At 39.7% G+C, this 22,180-nt stretch overlaps 2 long non-coding RNA genes across 2 annotated transcripts; both read right to left on the reverse strand.

Annotated features, from left to right (window-relative positions):
- Positions 1-14,245: 14,245 nt before the first annotated feature.
- Positions 14,246-14,664, reverse strand: LOC306749533. The gene is made up of 3 exons (XR_013771184.1): positions 14,618-14,664; positions 14,459-14,498; positions 14,246-14,309 (listed from the first exon to the last, which is right to left on the reverse strand). It is a non-coding gene; the product is annotated as an uncharacterized lncRNA (long non-coding RNA).
- Positions 14,665-14,857: 193 nt separating this feature from the next.
- LOC306749534 lies at positions 14,858-15,405 on the reverse strand. Its single transcript, XR_013771185.1, has 2 exons — positions 15,375-15,405; positions 14,858-14,971 (listed from the first exon to the last, which is right to left on the reverse strand). It is a non-coding gene; the product is annotated as an uncharacterized lncRNA (long non-coding RNA).
- Positions 15,406-22,180: the final 6,775 nt, after the last annotated feature.

Genomic DNA, 22,180 nt, shown 5'->3' on the forward strand with positions numbered 1-22,180 from the left:
TTGCATAAGAAACACAGATGATTTAACTCAGGCATACTGTGGGAAACTAAATTCGGGTGAAGCCACATGGTGTCCTGGGTAACCTCAGCCCAGAATAGCATGCGATGAAGACAGGAATCACAGTAGTGTGTTAGGCTCCTTTGCTTACAGATGAGGATGGGAGGGATGAAAACAGAGTGAATAGAGGAAAGTCCTTCCACACAGGGATGATCCTCAATACAAGGCTTCATGTCTGGGTCAGCAACTGGCATTTGGCTTCTCTTTTCTGGAGAGAATGAACTGTGAAACCTGGCAGTCGACTGGGTGGTCGGGTCACTCAGACAAGCGTCAAAGCCAAAAGATTTGACTCATTCTTTTCATGCTATTTAATAGCAGAAGACAGATGTAAAGGAGGGATGTAAGACAATATCCTTTGTTTAAAAGACTGTACTGTATTGCCATGATCTCTGAACGATTCCCAAGTGGGACGTCCTCTTGCAAAGAGTTTCTGATTGTTTGAAGCAGCCATCAATTAAAAATGCTTGTCGTCTTCGGGGATCTGAAATATATCTTCTTTTTTTACTTGGATAGATGAGGCTACTCACTCCTTTCTCAGCTCAACTGGGTGGGATTATATTAGACTGGGACCTACCAAAGTTATTAAAGCTGAAATAAGTCCCTTCAGCCAAATAACTACTTCAGCTCAAAGATATGTAATGCCTTTAGAGTGTTATAGGTCCTGTAAGGAATGCCTGCAGTGAAGGGGATTCCCTTCAGTTTACGAGGTTTAATATATTCTATCTACTTATCCATTCATTTGAGCTAACTTTTAACTGTTTAGACTTCCCTGCTTATCAAGCAAACATATGCTCATTTTAATTAACTGAGCTTCTCAATCTTTCCACATACACTATTAGAGGACATACAGTAACCTCCTATCACACACACAATCACACATACCCAGCTGCTTATGGCGAGGAGACAAAGACCACAGACAAATCCTGCTTGTCCAGTGTTGACTTTGGCAGGATGGAATTCGTTGATATCACATTTTCACTGTGTCATATATTTACCTATTTCCTGTAAACCTCACATAATATCACAGTTCACACGTTGTCTTTATTTCTGTCATGGAAGTGTACGTAGCACAGGTTATTGGTAACTGTCTGATCCTTTGACATCTTGGCTGTTCAAAGAGTTGAACTAGCTTGTGAGTCACTCTGTTTGTCAAGAGGATAAATGAATGAGGCAATGCAAGTGAACTTTTCCAGGTAAGGCTTTGCAGGTAAAAAAAAATCTATCACTCCAGGGCAGAGCGAGTTCAAAAGTTCAAGTCCCATATGACACCTGAACTGGGTGACCCACAGAGCCACAGCCTTGTCTGGTGATTCAACAGCAAGTGTCTTGTTATCGCCCTAGATTGGTCTGTTCAGATCAACAATGACATTATGTAACCTCGACAAGAGAATGGCACGCACCTGTGTCTGTACCACAGGGTGTGTAACATGATGATAGGCTGCTCAGAACACATATATCTTTGCTTGGATTGATCATCTAAGTGAGTCTGACTGCAGAAGATAGAAGATGGGAGTGAGTCACCTGGAAAACCTGGCTGACTCATTTTTGCATTTGTGTGTCTGTATTCAGTGTCATTAGAGAACTCGAGCAGCCCCACTCTCCCTTAACTCCCCTCTTCTGTTGTTTAAGAAAGAAAATGGAAAGTCCATAAGCAGAAGTTGGAAACTACAACCACAACCAGCCAATACACAGGACACTTATTCATAGACTAACACACACACACTCACACACACACACACTCACACACACACACACACACACACACACACACACACACACACACACACACACACATACACACACACACACACACACACACACACACTTGGGGTGGAGAACAAGAGCAGCAGCAGTGGCAGTAGCAGTAAATTGGTACAGACATCCGTCAGAAGCCCCATGAGTCACACTGGAAAACGTACAGCTCTCCAAAGCCAGAGTAGATATCCATCAAAAGTGATTGCGGCTGGTGCGAGCTCCTGCAAAAACACAGTTAGATATATACACACAATTATGTCCACACACACAAACACATGCTTTCTCGCACACATAGCAACACATACAAAGTACATACCCAAGCATGCTGCCGGACACACAGAGCAGAGATTTTTGTGGTGTTGACGGTAAGGCAGTGGAGGGATAACGAGCAGTAAGTTGTCCAGAGAAGAGACAGCGAGGCTGGGGGAGACATGCGTAACCACTGCAAAGGCTTTTTGCCTTTTGCCGCAAACTTATCTTGTGAGGTCACCTGACAATATAAACACTGCCTGAAGAGTCAACCTCAAATCAATCTCCTATTCTTTGATACTTTTTGTGGGCGCAAACAGCTAATTGAGAAGCTGAGCACCGCCACCTGTAGAAAGTGTGCTCATGAAGCGGAGTGACACAAATCAATACGATTGATCCGACAGATTACTTCTGATGTAATCTATCCGACAAAAGAGCTTGAGATCTTTCTAACCAACAAAGCAGAGAACAATCGGATGCATGTGGGATATTTAAGCCAGGCAATCAGGCCTGCCGCCTGTCCCATATTAAGGGTGTGCTTGGTATGACGAGAGGCGATTCCTGAGTGAATCCTTCACTTCCTTTCTGTTCAGCTTTCCTTATTCCTCTGAATATTAGATCTCACATGTGGCTGCTAAGTATCACACACATGTGTAACACACATTACACTCACACTCGAATTATGTGGAACATGAGAGAACATAAGGAGAGGCCCATGATCATTGAAGGGATCCAAATAGCTTGGTATGGTAGTGGAGCTGCTGTCCATTTTTTTGGGAGATTTTTTCAATAAATCATGCTTCTGCTGTTCCTGCCACCCAGCCCGCTGTCCATAAGGCGCTGCATCTCTGGCCATCTGTAATAGCTTTGATATATTGTTCCCGGTAAAGATATTCATCAAGTTTCAAGACAGGGCTTTAGTGACGATTATGCATGAACTCATTTGAATTTGCATTCTAAAGCATATCTAAATTATTATCTCGGAATCAGAAAACTTCCCAAAAAACGTTTGTGTGTTTCTGTCCCCTGGGCTCCTGCTTGGCTTACAGACGGCCCAACTGTGGTGTCGAGCTCTGTGTAGTGCCGCGTGGTCAGGCAGTACGGCGCTTCTGCACAGATTCCTGAGACGTCAGACATTCTGGTGTTGGTGGGGCCAGCGGCTGCAGCCTGCGGCTCACACATGACCTCCTCAAGGTCAGCGGGTCAGATCCTTTGATAATCCTGTCCGCATAGCAGCATGGCGTGCATAAGTTTGTCCTCTCCTTAAACCAGAGTGGTTGAAGTTGTGTGCGTATTTCAGTGCCTGTGCGCTGTCATTTTTTGTCATTTTTTGCTGTTATCGTTGGTTGCTTATCGTCGCACCCGCTCAACAATGGGTTTTTCAGGTTTGTATCGAAAGGAAAACACAATGCAATCTTTATTTGGCAGATGGTTTCCTATCTCATTTCTACGCGTGTGCTAGAGCCTTTACGTGTGAACATGTACATGTCTGTACACGCATTTACACCCACATCTTTTTGTCTTATTGTGAATGTGTATGTGTGCACAGGTATGAGTGTGCAATTTGTCCCAGAGGGGGTCAAAAGGCCTGCACCTGCAGGAGATCTGCAGAGAGCATCACTGTCATCTGGAGAACTGAGAACTGAGAAGGAAAAGAGATGAAACAGAGAACAGAGGGGGGGGGGGGGGGGGTCACACTCCATCCACCCTCAGACATTGTTATTTCAAGCTTTTCTCATCATATTGAGGAAGAAGGGAACAATGCCTAGCACACACATACACTCACTTGGAGCGCTCGCTGAGAGCAGCACAGTCAGCTCTTTCAGCAGACAGAAGAAAGGGAAAAATCAAAGAGCAAAGAGGCGAGGAGAAGGAGGGCCAGGGTGAAATATATAGACAGCATGGGAGATAAAGTACCTTATCCACAGAGGCTTTACTCCTCACTCCTCCTCTACTACTTTTACACTGGTGTGATAGAAAACATGCATCAACACGACCTGAGCTAGAGGCAGCTTTTTTGTTCTCTCTCTCTAGATTTCCAACTGCTTTCCCCCCCTCTTACATTTGTCAGCTATGTTTCACAGAGTGTAAGAGAGGTGAGATGGGACATGGAATGAGAAATTTGACAATTATGAAAAAAGGAAATCTTGTCCACCATTGAAGAAAAATCAACAGACAGATTATTAAAGTGTTTTCATTGTGTCGACTGTGTTCTCAGTTATACAAACTTTGCTCGTTCGCTTAGAGTGAAAATATATCTCTTAAATGTATTTGACTTAAGACATGACATTTTTCCCCTCATGTCTCAATCCCCCCCTTCTTCCACTCCACACTACCCCCTTCTCCAGTTGTTAGGAAGGAATGCCTCTCCTGTAGATCTAATGGCAGTTGGGATGATTGATCAGGTGGCAAAGAGGCTAGAGTCATTATAGGTCTACAGTCTGTGCGAGCATGCATACATTTGTGCATGCATGTGCAGTATGCATGTCACATACATGTGTGTGTGTGTGTGTGTGTGTGTGTGTGTACCAACGACATTTGTGTATCTGCCTGTCTGTAAATTCTGTGTACACCCATGTGTGTGTTAGTGTGGCTTTACAGCGATGGAGACACCAGGACACTTGGCACCCCACTGACGTGACCCAACACTCGACCCTGCAGGATGCCAGTGACAGTCTGACATGAAAGATGAGGCACAGAACAGAACATCAACAGGCAGCGAGAAAACGAAACCTCACGTCATTGCTGCTCTGGGTTCCAGCAAAACTACATCTGCAATTTTGTTTTTAACCTGAAAAACAGCCAAGCTGAAACGGAGAAACGGCAAAGATGCTCTTGCACACAAATTATTTTTTACATTCAATAAGGCTGACTCTGTAGATGTGTTTTTATCTCTTTGAAGCTTGACAAATTTCATAACGAGGATGGAAGAGCAACTAAAGACAACTTCAGGCACTTGCAAACTACAGGCACTTGCAAACTACAAGAAGAAACATATCTGTGTGCATTTCCCCCTTGTGAACTGTCCAATATTGAGGCATTTTGATGCCTCTGTTCTTACTGTCTGCAATATGCTTCTGTGTACATAGTACCTCTCCACTTGCCTCTCTGGTTTTCTCCATTCTTCCTCTCAGTTTTTTCTTCTCAAAGAAACATTTGTTGGTTTGAATTAGAGCTTGAATAAACTTCAATAGGCTTGGGCTAGGGTTAGTGTTAGGCTCATCCAGTGTTGGCATTTATAGACAGCCAGCTTTTCATTCAGATGGTATTTTATTTATCCAACAGGCACATGATCATGTTTGGGTTACAAAAGCTGCAGCACTCTTTTCATGGGAACTACTCGTAGTAACTAATAATACATGACAATTCCCCTGGTTTGCTGACATGGTGTGAGATGTTCAGCCCCATGAGGCCATGTGGTGGTGGCACTGGGGGGTAGGTATACTGAATACATACTTTGATGCATGTCCTGGTGTGTCTACCCGCCCTCTCTCTTTCTCTTTCGTCTTCAATTGCTTCATTCAGCCCTGTTATTTCTGAACCCTTGGGCAGCGCAGTTGGGTCAGCTAGCCAATCTAATGGGCCATCAGCTGAAGGGCTGGTAGTTACAGAGCAAAGCTTTATGACTCAGGTGCATCCTCCTTACAGACACACCTGACGAGAGCCTGTGGCTTTGGCTGGCCTGGGTGGGAGGCCTGTTAAGATTGTTGCCTTCGACTCCGGCTGGTGACCTTTACAGCATGTCACACCCTCTATAGCTCTCCCATGTTTCCGGTCAGCTTTCTTAAAGGGAAAGACTGGCCTTCAAACCTGGCCATACATAGAAAGAAAGGGACCTCAGGTAAATAAGCAAGTTCAAAATGAGTGTGAAACAATGTCACATTCAAGAAATATATAACAAATAAAAGATGTATAGGTCGAAAAATCCACTTTTGTTGTATTTATGACCTTTGGTTTCTGATTACAATGCACATGGAAAACTTTCAAGTAATCAGAAATGATGGCCGAACAGACTTTAGGTTTAACTTTGTGCAGGTCAGTATTCCTGTGTGGCATGCTCACCTGTCGCCTCATGCCTCTCATGTTAGCCAATATTCATCAAGTTTTGAAGATAGCAGGGCCTGAAGTGAGCAGGCAGTGCAGCAGGTAGAGGGAGGCAGTAACAGGCAGGAAGGCCAACACTGGTACAGCAAATATTGATACTGACCTGTGGGCGTTCTGGTGTGTTTTCAGGACATTGAGTGGTGAGATTTGGGACAGGGAAGGTGAGGGATTTAACTGTTAAGGAGTCTGAAATGCTCTCCAACACCTCAACCCTTTAATTGTGCCATACCAGTTAAAAAAACTGTCATGTTTAGTTTTCCAGTCAGCTCCCAGTGCACCTCCTGACTTCCCCAGACTTCTTCCAAGCAAAGGGAAGAGTGGAAACTGAATTCAATCAACTGCTCTTCCTCAAAGTTTCCTTCTGTTTGTGGAGGAACCGGGAGGTGGATCCCAGTGAAGCCAGTCAGGCTTCCACTAACACTGCTGCTGTATAGTCAGATAGTCAGAGAAAGGCTCCCACAGTCAGATATAGCTTTTATATGTTTACACAGGGTAGATCAAAATCATTTGGCATTCACCAAAGGCTGTATGTACAGTACAGAGAGAGAGTATGGTTTTCTGTTCATCACCTTTTCAGTATATGCCATTTTGGATTATTTTCATTATCAATTATTCTGCTTATTATTTTCTTAATTAATTGACAAATGGTTTTGTCCATAAAATGCAATTTCTGAGAGCAGCAAGTGACATCTTTAAATGTTTTATTTCGATCTAAGCTATTCAGTTTACAGACAACTAAGAAAACCAGCAAACGTGCATATTTGGGAAGCTAGAACTGACTCAAACAATGAATGAATCAATAAAACAGTCACCACATAATGTTTCTGTTATGCCTGTATGCCTATCCATTTTATTATTATCATTTGAGCCCTACTTCTAAGGTCATCTTCCTACTGACCCTCTAAAAAGTGGTTAGATTTTACCACACAATAGGGAAGTGTTCTGGGAATAATACGCCTATGTGCATCAAAGTGTTTTAAAGGCTATTATATGGCAGGAGAAATCTCTGTGTGTCAACTTCCTTCCCAGATGCTGTAATGGAAGCAACTCACTTCCTCACACACACAAACTCAGGATTCACACATTGAGTTCATGTCTCAGTTAGGCATTGACACAGAATCAGAGGATCCAAGCAGAAATGTCGCTTTGTAACTGATCATCTTGCGCCATCTGCAGGTCACAGAGGATTAGTTGCTGAATATTCTCAGACATTTCTTCACCCTAAAGTCTGACACTTTCTGTGAGTCTCTCTCAGGATATACTTTCCATTTCTTTCCTACAACTATATCTCTTTTGAGATAACAGATACATTAGAAAAATGAAGGGGCGTTAGTGTTGTGCACACACAATACCAGATGTTACACTCTGCAGCATGTGTGAAGTAGCATTGAAGATATTGCCTGTGAATGGGTGTGAACGTATATGTAGGTGCACACTGTCTGTGTCTTTCCCTCCATTTTCCTGCCAATATTGTGTGTGAAAGAGAGAGGCAGCATTCACACTGGGTCTTCCTGGCCATTGCACCACTCCCACTCGCCATAGTTAGCAGCTTCGAAGCGAGATTTAATTTTTCCTAAAACATTTACCGGGCCGATTGGAAAGTTTTAAATGAACCCAAATGAATACAAACACAGCCTTATATAGAACAAGGATTTCTCTGAGAAGCTGACACTTTGTCTTTTGTGTGCTCCATTCAGCAGTAAAGTTCCATATGCCTCGTTTTATGTTTTCCCACTGAATAATTTTGGATTTGTTTTCTGTGTTAACGACAGGAGGGAGGGAATGACAAGAGACAAGTAGGAGAAAAGGTCAGCGTATGAATAGGCTCCTTAAATACTTTGCTGAGCTACACCGCTTGTTCTCTTCCCCATGAAGTATGTTTTGGCTTTGACGGAGTTACCTCTTTTAATAGACCTTAATAATGTGTCACATTCAGGTTGTTCGTGAGTGCTCTCTCTCCATCTTGCGATTCCTTCTCTCCATCCACGTAGATATTTATGGTGCCCAGGGGATGAATTTAAACTAGCTGCATCATCAGGTATACATTCTATTAGGTTGTGTACTTTGGTTTACAACTATATTATTTATAACTTCACCCGTTATAATGTTTTTTTTAAATGTTGTATTACAACAAGTTTATTTAAATACATTTAAACGGTTCATAGTTAATTTAAACAAGAAACTGTTAAAACCATATACATTAGGACTATTTACTCTGGTTTTAATAAAGTAAATTGAAAATCTATCTGCACTTAACAAGCCAAACAAAACATTGTCTATCCTGACATTTATTTTATTGTAAAGATTATTTCACAATTCACCGTTCTAAACGTACCCAGTTTATTTATTGATGCATTGCAAGGAATATTAAAACATATATCATTATTATTCCTTGTTGCATTGTAGGTTAATGACACGAGCTGACTGGAAGTGAACATGGACCCAGTTCCAAGAAAAGGTGGAGAAATTAGATGTGCAGGAAAAAACAAGAGAGATGCAATGTAATATCTTGGACATACTGGACTAAATAGTACTTCACTACTAAAAGTAGGAACACATGATGCATGCAAACACAACTACTGTGGGCGAGTGGAAACAGTCAAAAATATGAGAAAGAAAATAGGAAGACAATTGAAAACCTTAGAATGTAAAAATACATTTGATTTGAACAGTTATTCTGCAAAATAACTCAAGAATGAACTCTTATAAAATACAATTTACCTATCTATGACTAATATTATTGAGAACATATGGGCTGTTGTTTTTTCCTCAATTTATTATTTGTTTTTTAATAATGTAAGTAAAATACTGACTGATCCACAATCCATACCAGTTGGTGGCGGTAAAACACCAATTTGTGGACAGGAGTGCATTTGTGTGTAGCCTATATAATAATCCTGCCATTGTTTCACATTCACTCTTTTACATGTTATGCTCATCTGGGAAGCCTCCTCACTCTTGGAGATGCACTTTAGTAATCGGAACGTCCTTCAAAATGGAGCATTGAGATTTGTGGTCAAAAGCCTGATGATTCAGGAGATGAGGAGGCACAAAATCGAGAAATGAAAAAGGCCCCTGCTTAACATTAGCATGCTAGCATTGTGAGCATGTAGCATGCCGTCTGTGTAGCCCACTATAGTACCTCTCTGCAAGGTTATCAGAAGTGAAAAGAAGTAAGAAGAAAAACTGCATGTTTTATGGCTGTGCAGGGTAAACTTTAATCTAAAATATGTGTTGGATAAAATCAACACAGCACAGTCAATTGTGTCTTATTTCCAGAGCTGGGAAGAGGGAACTGTACCCACTGCACCTGTTTCTCCTTCCCTACTCTGTCATACTCTTTTGAGCCCAGCTACAAATAAAAATTCCTCCTCGACAGATTTAGGGAAATCAAAAACCCTCTGCCAAAAAGTGTTTCTATCCTCTCCTGAAAAAGGGGTGGTAAGACAATAGCTGGCACACATAGGCCAGCTCTATGCTGCCGTACATCACGGATGACAGGGTGAGTGTTGTGTCACCAAAAGACAGGAAGTGAATGATGTGAGGCTACGCTCTCTACCTTCATAGCATCAACGCCAAATTATCTTCTGTCAGTCACAACCACGTAGTGCAACCTGAGGTAATAGCTGCTGTCCTGCCAAACACATGATGTAGTGGCTGAACCCTGTTATTGAAAAGCTCTAGCGCTAATACTCACCATTTATTTCCTCAACAGTGGAAGAATTTAGTTTCAACAACGCAATACGAGCTCACAATACAAACGTGACAACTGATACAAAAATAATTATAATCTCAAAGCAGGTGTGGCCATACGAAGCCACTGTGTCACCATGGTGGTTGGGTGTGAGAGGAAATCACAGACGACAGCAGGATATGGACAGAGAATGTTGTGTAGAGTTGGTTTGCTAAATGTTAAATCAACAGCATCTAGTTAATTATACGATCCAGGAGGCACAGGAGTAGTGTTGATGTCGGTCTTTTGATTATGGTCTCACTGCAAAGTAACTGAATATTCTTGCAATGTAAATATCAGAAAGGATATTATATAACATTCAACATATGGAAAAGAGAGGAAACGGCCTGTATTCATAATGATGGAAAGGCACGCAGTGGTGGTGGGATGTTGGTTAGAAAGGGAAAGAAGGACTGATGTGGGACGGAAGAAACCCGGAGGGAAAAGGGACGTTGTTAACTTTCCCAGAAGCCAGCGGCGTAGTGGGACAGCCTCAGCTCCATTAACATTTGTAAATGTGAGTGTGCGGATGTGTGCACTGCACTCCCTTGGCTGTGTGTTCAATACAAGCGTTTACACTCAGTGAAACACAGGCTGTCAACAGAGCAACACTCGGCTCACATCAAGCCCAGTCAGATATAGATATATATATATATATCTATATATATATATATAGATATATATATATATTTATATATCTATATCTATATCTATATATAGATATATATAGATATATATATATATATATATATATATATCTATATATATCTATATATATATATATATATATATAGATATAGATATAGATATAGATATATATATAAAAATGTAAACAGGGCCTAGGACAGATCTATAAGACTGCATGTTTCCTTTTATGCATAAAGTGCAGTCCATATATCACATCCAATCTTACTATGTATGTTTTAGTATTCCATGCGATGCATCAATACATAAACTGGGTACGTTTATAACTGTGAATTGTGAAATAATCTATATAATAAAATAAATGTCAGGATAGGCAATGTTATGTTTGGCTTTTTAAGTGCATAGATAGATTTTTAATTTACTTAAAGTAATAAATATTCCTAATACTGTATATGTTTTTAACAGTTTATTGTATTAAATTCACTGTGAACTGTTTAAATATATTTAAATAAACTTGTTGTAATACAACATTTAAAAAACAATATTTGAAGTTATTGAAGTTATAAATAATATAGTTTTAAACCAAAGTACACAACAAATTAAAATGTATACCTGATGATGTAGCTCAGGGGTCTCAAACTGCCGGCCCGCGGGCCATATGCGCCCCCCCTCCCAACGGCCCGCTACATAATTCCCGAATTATCATATTTCCGGGCCGCAACTTTTGTTTTAATATTATTTTTTCGACATATAAATTCAAACTACACCTTAATATACAATTGAAATAAAACACTAAAATTCTATTAACATCTTTTATTTAGTTTGGCTCAAAATAATGGCAAAGGTCAAAGGTGACCGCAGGACCTCCAGGGCACTAAAGGTGCTGAGTGACAAACCCTCAATTTACTACATGGCCAAGATAAACTCACAGAGGAGAACAACAACCAGATTTAATATTCATCCTGACCATTTGAGCTAGTTTATTGATGCCTGATACCTGGATCCTTTCAACAGACTCAGAGGAAAACCAACAGATGAGAAACAAATGTGATGATAGATAATTGTTTTTAGTGTATTTTACAGCTGATTTAAGACATAGGTCGGCACCGACCCGTTAACACAAGAGATGGAACTAGAAAGCTAACACAAGAGGAAGGTTAAGCATCAGATGGTTGAATGAATATCAAGTGTACTATTGGAAATATATATTGCAGTATAACCCCTCCAAAAGGGAGTAAGACACTAGAGGACAGCTGGTCTGAAACCTCTGACCTAGGTATCGAACATCTGCTTAGGTAGGCTTAAATCATTAACTGAGCTTATTTCAGACATTTGATGTCGGCCTCTCCAACATAGCAAAATGTGTATGCAATAGGTGGTGGAGGACTGGAAGTACTTCAAATGAACATCATTTTCACCACAGCAAGCTTATTACTTAATTGTATGGCTAATTACTTACGATCCCAGAAGACCAACAACCAGACAACCTCAAAGGAACCAGACTGGATTTTGGTTGGAATGTATGAAATACAATCAAGTTTTATTGTGTTTTAACAATAATATGGTGATTACAAGTTACAAAAGTTGAATGTTTCAAAAATAAGTAAAAACACCCTCTCTAAATCATCATAAAAGAAGAACCAACAAAGCAAAAAGCCTTTTTAAAACACCCAAAAGAGAAAAAAGATTAACCCAAAAATAAAAGCCCGTAACCTCTGCTGTTTCCTTCTTTTTATATATTTTTCCTTCTTTTTTTTTTTTACCTTTAAGATCCATATATCGTTAACAACCAAAACATCAACAAATTATTGGATAACACTTTTTACGCAGTGTTGCAACAATATTTGTAAATATCTCATGATGCAGTGCTGTCTGTAGTTTAATATAGTTTCATCTTAGTTTTGGGCTTCTTAGCTTTTAGATTATTTTACAAAATAAATGACAAAGTACTTGTGGCACTTTGAAAGCAACATTTTTTGGACAGTACACCATGTCAGATGTATTTAGAATCAGTGTAGATTAAAACATAGCAATTGTTCAGTAAATAATGAGAAACCAGATAAGCTGGTTTGTTACTATCATCTAGTTCTATACAATTTCTGATATATGAATTAACACACTAAGAAAACATTATTTTGCAGAAAGCAAGTTTTGTCCTTGAACATGAAAGAAAAAAGGTCAGATTATTCTTTTAAAAGCCTAAAGAATTTATCAAATCCAACATACTGTGAACAAAATTAAGGATTTATGTTAAACACCCATAACATCTTCTTCTTTTATTAAATCATTAAAAACAAAATGCATCTGCGACATCATATTGGACTGGTGACGAAGACCCGTACCCTGTGCCTGCATTTGATTCACACCAAGCTAATGCAAAGTACATATAAAGAAAACACTGAAAGAAAAAAAGATGACTTGACAAAAAGGGTTGAGACCAAATCCAGAGGCCTCACGTCTCTAATCAGCGTCCACGCAGGGCTCTTCACTTGATACTGTAATAAAACGCATTAGCATTATTCAGAATTCATCCAGAAGCATTATTATTATTATTGCTATTTTAACAGCAGTTTTACCAAATGATTGGTTCTTCATCTGGACAGTTCTTTGTAGTGGTTATTCACCATCTCAAGCTCACTCTTAACATCTAAAAGAAACAACAGAAAACACAATGTTTACATAAAATTCACTATTAATTACAAAATTGGAAATGTGTTGACTTGTTAATTTCAATCAAATATGTTTTGTATTTTTAGTGATTAGCATGTTTTTATTTAGTTTTGTTGCCTTTACCTGGGATTGAGACGCCATCTGTCTTGAGTGACAGCTCGATTGATTCCTGCATTGTTTTTTTCAGGTCCTTCAGGATCTCATTCTAAATCAGCATTACAATATGTATCACTCACAGCCAAAAATATGTATTAGACTAATAACAGTGAATGTTTGTGAAAGGGCCTGCAGAGGTTTAGTAGCGAAAGCAGCACTAAAAAATATGCATATTCCACTTAAATATATGATGATCAAGAATTGTAGATAAAGATAAACAGCATGTTTTATTAAATCCTCATCGTATGACGTATTATAAAATGTTACAAACCATCAAGTCACTCAGCTAGTCCAACATAACCTCTTTAGCTTTCTGAAACATGACGTCCTTTGACCCAAGTACGTACTTCTTCTAGGTATTTTCTGATGGACACGTTTCATGATGTTTTTCACATCAGACAATAATATTTCCTCTGTCAGAGTGAAAGTAAAGAAGTGTTCAGCAGGAACCATGAACCAGTGTATCAAGTAAGCGGTAATGCACAATGAGGAGAAGAAGGTAAAGCGTGAGAGGAACTTTCTCTGCCAGGTCCATTGAGGATGTGAGGAGTGGATCATCAGGCTTATACTGTGGCAGAATAGCAATGGATAAACCACGGTCTGGGTTCAAAACATCATACAGTTAAAGGGCACGGTTCAGTTATTTACATCGAAGCATACGCAGTGTTGCGATGGATACCTGCATATATGCTGCTGACTGATTGGGGTTGTCTGATAGGATTACAGACGGCAACAAATAAGAGTATTTTCTGTGGCCAAGATATAGAAACAGACATTTGCTTTGTAAGTAAGCTAAGTAAAATTATTTAACCCTCTAGTAAGTTGTAGGTTGCCATTGTTTGGACAGTATTATAAATACCTGGGTTTGGTTCCAGTCGTGGTTTTCTAGTTGGGGGTTGATATTGGCTGGATTCACCCTGAAGATCCAACCTTCTCTTTCCTTATTGGATATTTTTCGTTGAAAAAAAAAAGAGAAGAAAAGTTTGTTGTTTACAGTATTAGTAAAGTTGCTTCGTCAAAGCAAGATATTGCAGCATTAAAAACTTAAATGACCAATGCATGTGATCAATAAGATAACGTGTATCTCACGTGTATTACTTGTTCCACTGGTGGACGGACAAACCTGAGGCTGAACATGAACATGTGTGTTAAATCAATACTAAGTGGCCATGTAAGGTTTGAACAGACAATATGATCTGTATTATTATAATAAATGCCTTATAGCGATTGAAACTTTATTCAACTTACTTGAGCAGATGAATCAACTGTTTCTGGATTTGCTGTGTTTTGTTCCTTTTGGTGACGAAAGAAAATAGTTGCAAATCCATAAAAGTAAATAAATGTTACAATTCCAGCACACTCTATTATTGTTAATGAGATATTATTATCACTTATGTGTCATGAAAACTTTTAAAAGAATATTAACAGTGCTCCTGTTAATTATAAATGCAGTATTAGTGTAACTTGTGTGCACTGTACAGAACATTACCTTTAACAACTTGAGTTTCTTCTTGAATTTTGACCTTGGTCTCAAAGTTGGAATCAACTCCTTTATTTCTTGATCATCCAGACAGTAAATACTTTCTGTGTCGATGCCTTGATCTGCAATAAAAAAAAACACGGAGATGAATCTCAGTCATGCAAGAATAAATCTCAAACTGCTGCAGAAATTTTATTTATATTAGGATATAAATAGGTGTTGGTTGTTTTTGTGTGTGAGTATTACAGCCTGAATATAGCGTGAATGTATACTGATTGTATTTGAATTATTTGTCCCTCTTTAGCCTTGATTTCAGTGCCGCTGAGATCCTCATCTCAATAACATACAAGATACAGAACAGCGGTTCCTCAACTTTATTGATTTAATGTGAAAATGAGATTTAATGTCAAGTAGATCAACATGTTCAATAGTTCTATTAGTTCTGTAGATGATTAGATGTTTAAGCATTGGGAGGTCACATGAACACTGTCTGTGCCTTTAAAAAGAGGCATAGTAATACTTTACCTTTAAAAATGTCTATCCACTCGCTGAGATCCCATTTAGTTAATTTATCACGAACAAACTCAACCATGACCACGAACTGCAACTGGAAGAAAAACAAATAATCACGTTTTAAATCAACCACTGCAACCTTGCAGAGTTTTCGTAAATTCAATTTCACTGAAGGAAAAGAAGGGGTTATGAAACAGCAGACTTAAGAATTGTCCAGAGCAAAGATCAAGAGTCATATCAAGGAACAGTTTGCACAAGTACAACTGAAGGTGTGGCAGTACAAACGTTAAAATATATTCATTAATTTATCACTAATTTCTGAATGTTCAGCAGATTAATCGATAATGAACATGATCATAAATAATAATAATGCTTCCCTCACCAGGCCTGGTAAAATACTGTGGGGAGCGTCGCCATCACCTTACGGTACGCTTACGCAATAGAGTAAAGCCTAGTTTATGGTTCTCCGTCAGGTCGACGGCGTACTTACGCCGTCGACCTGACGGAGAACCATAAACTAGGCTTAAAGTAGAGATCTGGCAATATTTTGTCTGTACCCAAGAGTACCAACTTCTCATCTACAACAGTATAATGCTGCTTCCAGCGAGAGTTATGCAAATCGAATGATATAATTGAATAACATGCATTTGGGGCTATTTTCTGCATTCATTTTTTCTCTCCTTCCAATACTTTGAGTACATATTCCTGAGTAAACCATTGCAAAACCAGGCCTGGTAAAACTAATGTGGGGAGCGTCGCCATCAGCAAGACCAACTTCTCATCAAATCGGGACGAGGCCACTTCTAGCGTGTAACATCACTTCGAGCCTTTGGTTTTTATTCGCGGGGACGACCAGCTTTCAATCGGCCATTAAGAGTCACCCGCGCTGCTTTCTGTCCTTCATATCTTCATATAAACTCCAGCGCTTACCTGCGGCGTGGAGGCTGCAGATGAAGATCAATGGTTGTTCTCCAGGCTTCAAGCGGCCAGTCCTTTGTTCTCAGTAGTTATCCGACCCTGCACACAATGAACGAAACCTAAAGCGTTGTTGAAACTCCGGGTCTGAACAGTGTGCAAGGAAAAATCTTGGGCATCAATATATACCTGATATGTTAGTAACAAACAGTCTTCATTGCCTTCCGTTAGCTCATCTAATTGCAGAGCAAAACGACCGTCTTTTTTCTTTTCAATAAGCTGCTCTTCTATGTCTGCAGAGGTCGCCGATATGCCTTGAAGCAGAGTTGTTTGACAACGGAATAAGTGTTGAGTCTATTGGCAGTTAATTGCTTCATTAATAACTTTTGATACCATGTCAATGACTGCAGGTAGTATTAACTCCTCCGCTGATGTGCGCTTTATACGTCTCTCTCTCTCTCTCTCTCTCTCTCTCTCTCTCTCTCTCTCTCTCTCTCTCTCTCTTCTCTGTGGGGTTGGAACAATGTCTGTATCTTTCCCTTTGTTTCCTACAAGACTAGCAATCTTCCAAGTGACTCAATATGTTGTTATGTATACATCATTGAAAGAAGATACACTTTAACAAAGACAGATAACCACAAACCGCATAAGAAAGACGCAAATACATTTCCTTTTTTTAGATGAGAATAAAACATGTCCAGAAAAATGTAAAGCTGTCATTGTTTCAAGAATGAATTTTGACCATCACATGGTTCATAAATATCATGTGTATTATTGAAAAGGTATATTGCCTAACCCCTCCAAGAGGGAGTAAGACATTTAGGGAAATCAAAAACCCTCAGCCAAAAAGTGTTTCCACCCTCTCCCGAAAAAGAGGTGGTAAGACAGATAGGTCCAGATCTCATGACAAGGGAGGGGAGTGCAGGCAGGATGTGTGTTTTTGCTCAGTTGGAGGGGAGGCTCACCCTGCACTGTCATCTGTGAATGAAGCTGAATGGAGAAACTACCTTTATGGTCAGAGAGAGAGAAAGAGAGAGAGAGAGAGAGAGAGAGAGAGAGAGAGAGAGAGAGAGAGAAAGAGAGAGAGAGAGAGAGAGAGACAGAGAGAGAGAGAGAGAGAGAGAGAGAGAGAGAGAGAGAGAGAGAGAGAGAGAGAGAGAGAGAGAACTGAAATGTTCTGAACATCCGCCATAATCTAGTTCTAGGTTGTGTGGGATCTCCAGCCTTCTCTGAGGTGCGTTCCCCGGGTCAAGAGGTCCGTCAAGAAAATCAGGCCGAATCGATGGTTGCAGTTATAATATAAATGATTTATATAAAAAAGTATAGCAAACACAATTACAGATTGAATAACACTTTGAAGTACGACAAAGAATATTGCGCGGAACAGGGCCTTAAATGCATCACCTCGTCCAGACTACCATTAACTAAAATCTGTTCGATAGTCCGTGAGAAAAGCCATCGATATTTAGAATGTCTCAATATTTACTTCCTGCTCCTCTTCAGACGGTCCTTACGTATCCAGTTTCATTCTGCATCCCCCTCTTTATTGCACCTCAAATTCCTGAGTGTGACCTCTCCTTCACTTGCAGTCTTACCTTCAAATAATTATATCTGCTGAACTCACATTTAGTGTTATTACATCACATTACATTTCATTTAGCTGATGCTTTTATCTAAAGCGACTTACAATAAGTGTATACAACCATGAGTACAAACTCAGAAAAACAGGAATCAAGAAAGTACAATTTCTTCAAGAAAGTCAAACTACAAAGTGCTATAAGTAAGTGCCATTTAAGTGCTGCTAAAGTGCTACTTTCTTTATTCAAGGTATAGTCGAAAAAGATGTGTTTTTAGTTTGCGGCAGAAGATGTAGAGACTTTCTGCTGTTCTGATGTCGATGGGGAGCTCATTCCACCATTGAGGAGCCAGGACAGCAACCAGTCGTGAATTTGTTGAGTATTTAGCGCGCAGTGACGGAACTACAAGCCGATTTGCAGAAGCCGAGCGGAGTGAACGGGCTGGGGTGCACGGTTATTCATAATTATAATACGGGTAGATGAAGTCAAGCATTCTGATTGGTTGAGAGTGAGTCACGGGGTGTACTGTATTGAGCCATAATGTACTGTACGCCGATACAGTACTGCCTTTACTTTATTGCTTAAATATACTTGCATAATACATCCAGTGTTTCTTTATTGATATAATTGTATACATTCAGTGTTACTTCATTAATATACTTGCATAATACATTCCGTGTCAATTCTTTGGCTTGACCTTTGTAACCATTGTGAAACATTGTACATAATAACCCCTACGGTTTGCTGATTCGGTGATGTCTTTTAAACTTTTTTACTGTGTTTTTTAAACTGTACAGCACTTTGTGACCTCTATTGTCGGTGAAATGTGCTTTATAAATAAAATTATTAATATTATTATTATAATAGCTATCACTAGGAGCACTATTTAAACCTAGCTTTCTCAGAGTTGGAGCCTCTTAAATCAGACCAATAGCCTCACTTTGTGAAGTATCATTCCATGCATGCCTCACACACACACTGGCATCCTCAGTGTTTCTTCAGGAGGGATCCCGAGGTTTCTGAGATGGTGCCAGTACACTTGGCTTGTTTGGATTTATACGTACACAAAGTTAATCCAGCCGCAGAACCCTGACTTCCCTCCCAATTACCATGCTGCTTACAGTACCTCTTTAAGATTATGCTCTGAAAAGCAGTGGAAGCACATGCACGAAGTGCAGCACAAAAACACACACACACTGTACCCAGGAAAGAGCACATACAGGTGTCCTGTAAGTTAACCATTTTGCTATTTTTGGTTCACAAGTGTATGTTTATTTGCCCCTCTCACCTGTGTTTCTCCCCCTCCTCCCACTCTCTCGTGCGATCTTTTTTAAATGTTCTATTACATTTTCAAATCCACATTTGAGGTGACCACTAATCTGTTTTCTTGATTTTCTTATCTAGAGTTTATCCATCCGCCGGAAAATCCCCCTACTGCTTAGAGTGACTACAAATATAGACCAGGGTCAGGAAATTGAGGTAAAGTGAGGTAAACAAGGTGAAAATAGAAGAGTTGTTGTGCTGGGGTGTGCTGTGCACACCTGGGTGGCTGGGGCTGAGTCAGGTCCTGCTCAAGACCTGGTCTGACTGCCGGCCTGTCTGTCTTGAAGGAGCCGTTGTTTGGCCAGTTCTGGGATGGTGTGTTGTTCCGTAGAGTCTGGGTGCAGCTGTCACCACTGAGCAGGGTCATGGAAAGGTCTGGTCAGCTGGGTTTGGCACTGGAGTCACCCAGAGTTGCTAGTATATTTGGTAGTTAGCTCCATCCAATACAGTAGCTTGGAAATACATATGAGCCTTATTATTGGCATATTGATTATGGTTATATTTGGGGCTTTATTCTGTAGCATTTTTTAACTGGGCTGCATGTCTACTGTGTATAAAACGTGCAGTTAACTTGATACTGATCCTGTCTTTTGCCTGTAGCCATAACAGCAAGAAATAAAGAGATATTGTAAAATGTAACTTTAATCGTTAAACCTGCAATAAGAATCTTTTTTGGGCCACACAGCAGAAACAAGCTATGAACTATTATCACCTTGTAAATTGAGATGCTAAACTTGTTAGCAAACAGTGCTAATCTGCACATCTGGCAGATTGTGATCAATTTAGTATTCATTTGGAGTTGTATTTCTTGTGACCTGGTGAATGCCCAGTATTCCATCCGTCTCCAATATCTCCTGAGGAAAATATCTGGCTGATTAGCTGCTAAATGCTCCACTGCGTTCCCTACCTAGACACATACTTTGCCTCCCTATTGCTTTCTGATCCTGGCATCACTGACTTGAATGACTGAATGACTTCTACTACCCTCTGGTGTTCCCAGCAAGACACACTTAGTGTGGGTATACAATGTGTCAGCATGCTACCCACATGCATGCATAAGAAATGGGTTGTAGAGATCAAAGTTCAGCCTCTAACCCGAGTAGAATATATATTTCTTCTTGCTATTATCTTCTGAGAAAAGTGTGCCGTTTTATGTCGCACAAACTGCAAACCACTCCTATTCAAAAACAAACAAACATTTATTTCATTTAACCTTGTTTTACAGAATGATTGCTATTTAACGTAGTCTGTTTAATTATTCCCTATTTGAAAGTTTGGCTATCTCAAATGCAGAACTGTAGTCTTCAGTTTGATAAGAATCACTGAATAAAATTGGATCAGTTTAATTAGAATGAATTACACAATTACACAATTGACAACCTTGTTTTCATGGCACGTAGGGTATACTACAACAGCCATGCTTATGGAGATATGTGTACCTAAATGCATCGTAAATTATTGGAAGAATCTACCTCAACATTTCCGCACAAATCAGTGTCCTGGTTGAGAGACAGGAAGAGGAGGAGGGGAACGCAGACAAGATGGTGGTCTGTGAGCTTTGGTTGAGCAAAACATTTCTTGCAGAACAAACATCCTTTTTTGACAGGAAACTAAAATCATAAACAGAGGTGGTTATCATGAACTTAACTTAACTTTACATTTTATGTACAAACTCAGATGATTTCAAATTTAGAGATTTGATCAACCTTGAGTTTGCACAAGTGTATAAAGCCACACTTCATTTAGTGAGTCAGTAACTCTTTTTATGATTAAAAAATGTTTTGAACAAATGCTAAACAAAACATAATGGAGGTTTAGTGGTAGATCAGAAAGGAAGACTCTTTTTACAATACTTTTCATTCATAAATATCTCAGTCTATTTCTCATATCAGATGATTGAGGGGGCGTCGTTGTCATTTCAGCTCGAAACTGCGACCCTCCTCCACCCCAGTCAGCATCAGTCCTGCTCCTCATTCAACATGGGATTGCAGCAACTCCCTTCTTCTTCACCACCAGTGTCTGGACTCCAGGGGGCTTATGCCTTATCTGACCTCACCATCACTACCCCTTGATTATCCCGCTTCAGTATAGCGTCTAATCGCCAAAGACGTTGCACTACACTAGACTAATTTATGTAATAAGTGTTGTTAAATTAAAGTCTCTCCTGATTGAATTCACTGAGAATTCACTGAAATTACAAAATTTCAATGACATAATGCAACTAAGATTCGTCGATAGACCAAAACGTATCGACACAACTTATTCACATCAAAGCATAAGTGTACCTATATGCACATATAAAACAATGGAGACACATAAAATACATCAACACTAAACAAGACAAAATGCACATATACACCAAATAAGCAGGGAGGACAGACAACATGCCATTCCTTAAGGCTATATTTTAATGTTTTGTACATTTCTTTTGTGCATATGTGTGATGGAAGAGCATTCCACGAGTGTGCTGAATTCACAGAAAATGCAGATTTACTAAAAGAGCTTGACCTATGTGAAATGACAATCACCTCTTGAAGCAGATCTGGTGTGTCTGCCACTTTGAGTGTGTTGTTTAATAAAATCAACTAAGCAGAGGCGGAGCCATACCATGTCAAATTTTAAAAACTAGACACACATCAGTGAATCCTCCCAACTCAAGATATGTTTGATGAGAATATTGCATATTCATTCATTACATTCAGTTGAAGGCAGGAATCTGAAAGCCATTTAGTTATATTTGTCATTGTTGACGTGAGTTTAAGTGCAGCTTGCTTTTTGTCCTTTGCGTGCACAAAAATCACTGTGTCATCAGCATACATTTGAATATCACACCCATTGCAGACACCCAGCAAATCATTAATGGCAGGTGTGCATGTGCATACTATCTTATTTTACAGTGTGGGACTGGGGGGTTTACAAAGCAAATGCCATACTACCCATACCAGTGTCAAGTAATCAATCAGTTGTGTGGACAGGTCACAAATTATGGGCAGACCTTTGGAT

Source organism: Taurulus bubalis, assembly GCF_910589615.1.
Source record: "Taurulus bubalis genome assembly, chromosome: 17".
NCBI lineage: Eukaryota > Metazoa > Chordata > Actinopteri > Perciformes > Cottidae > Taurulus > Taurulus bubalis.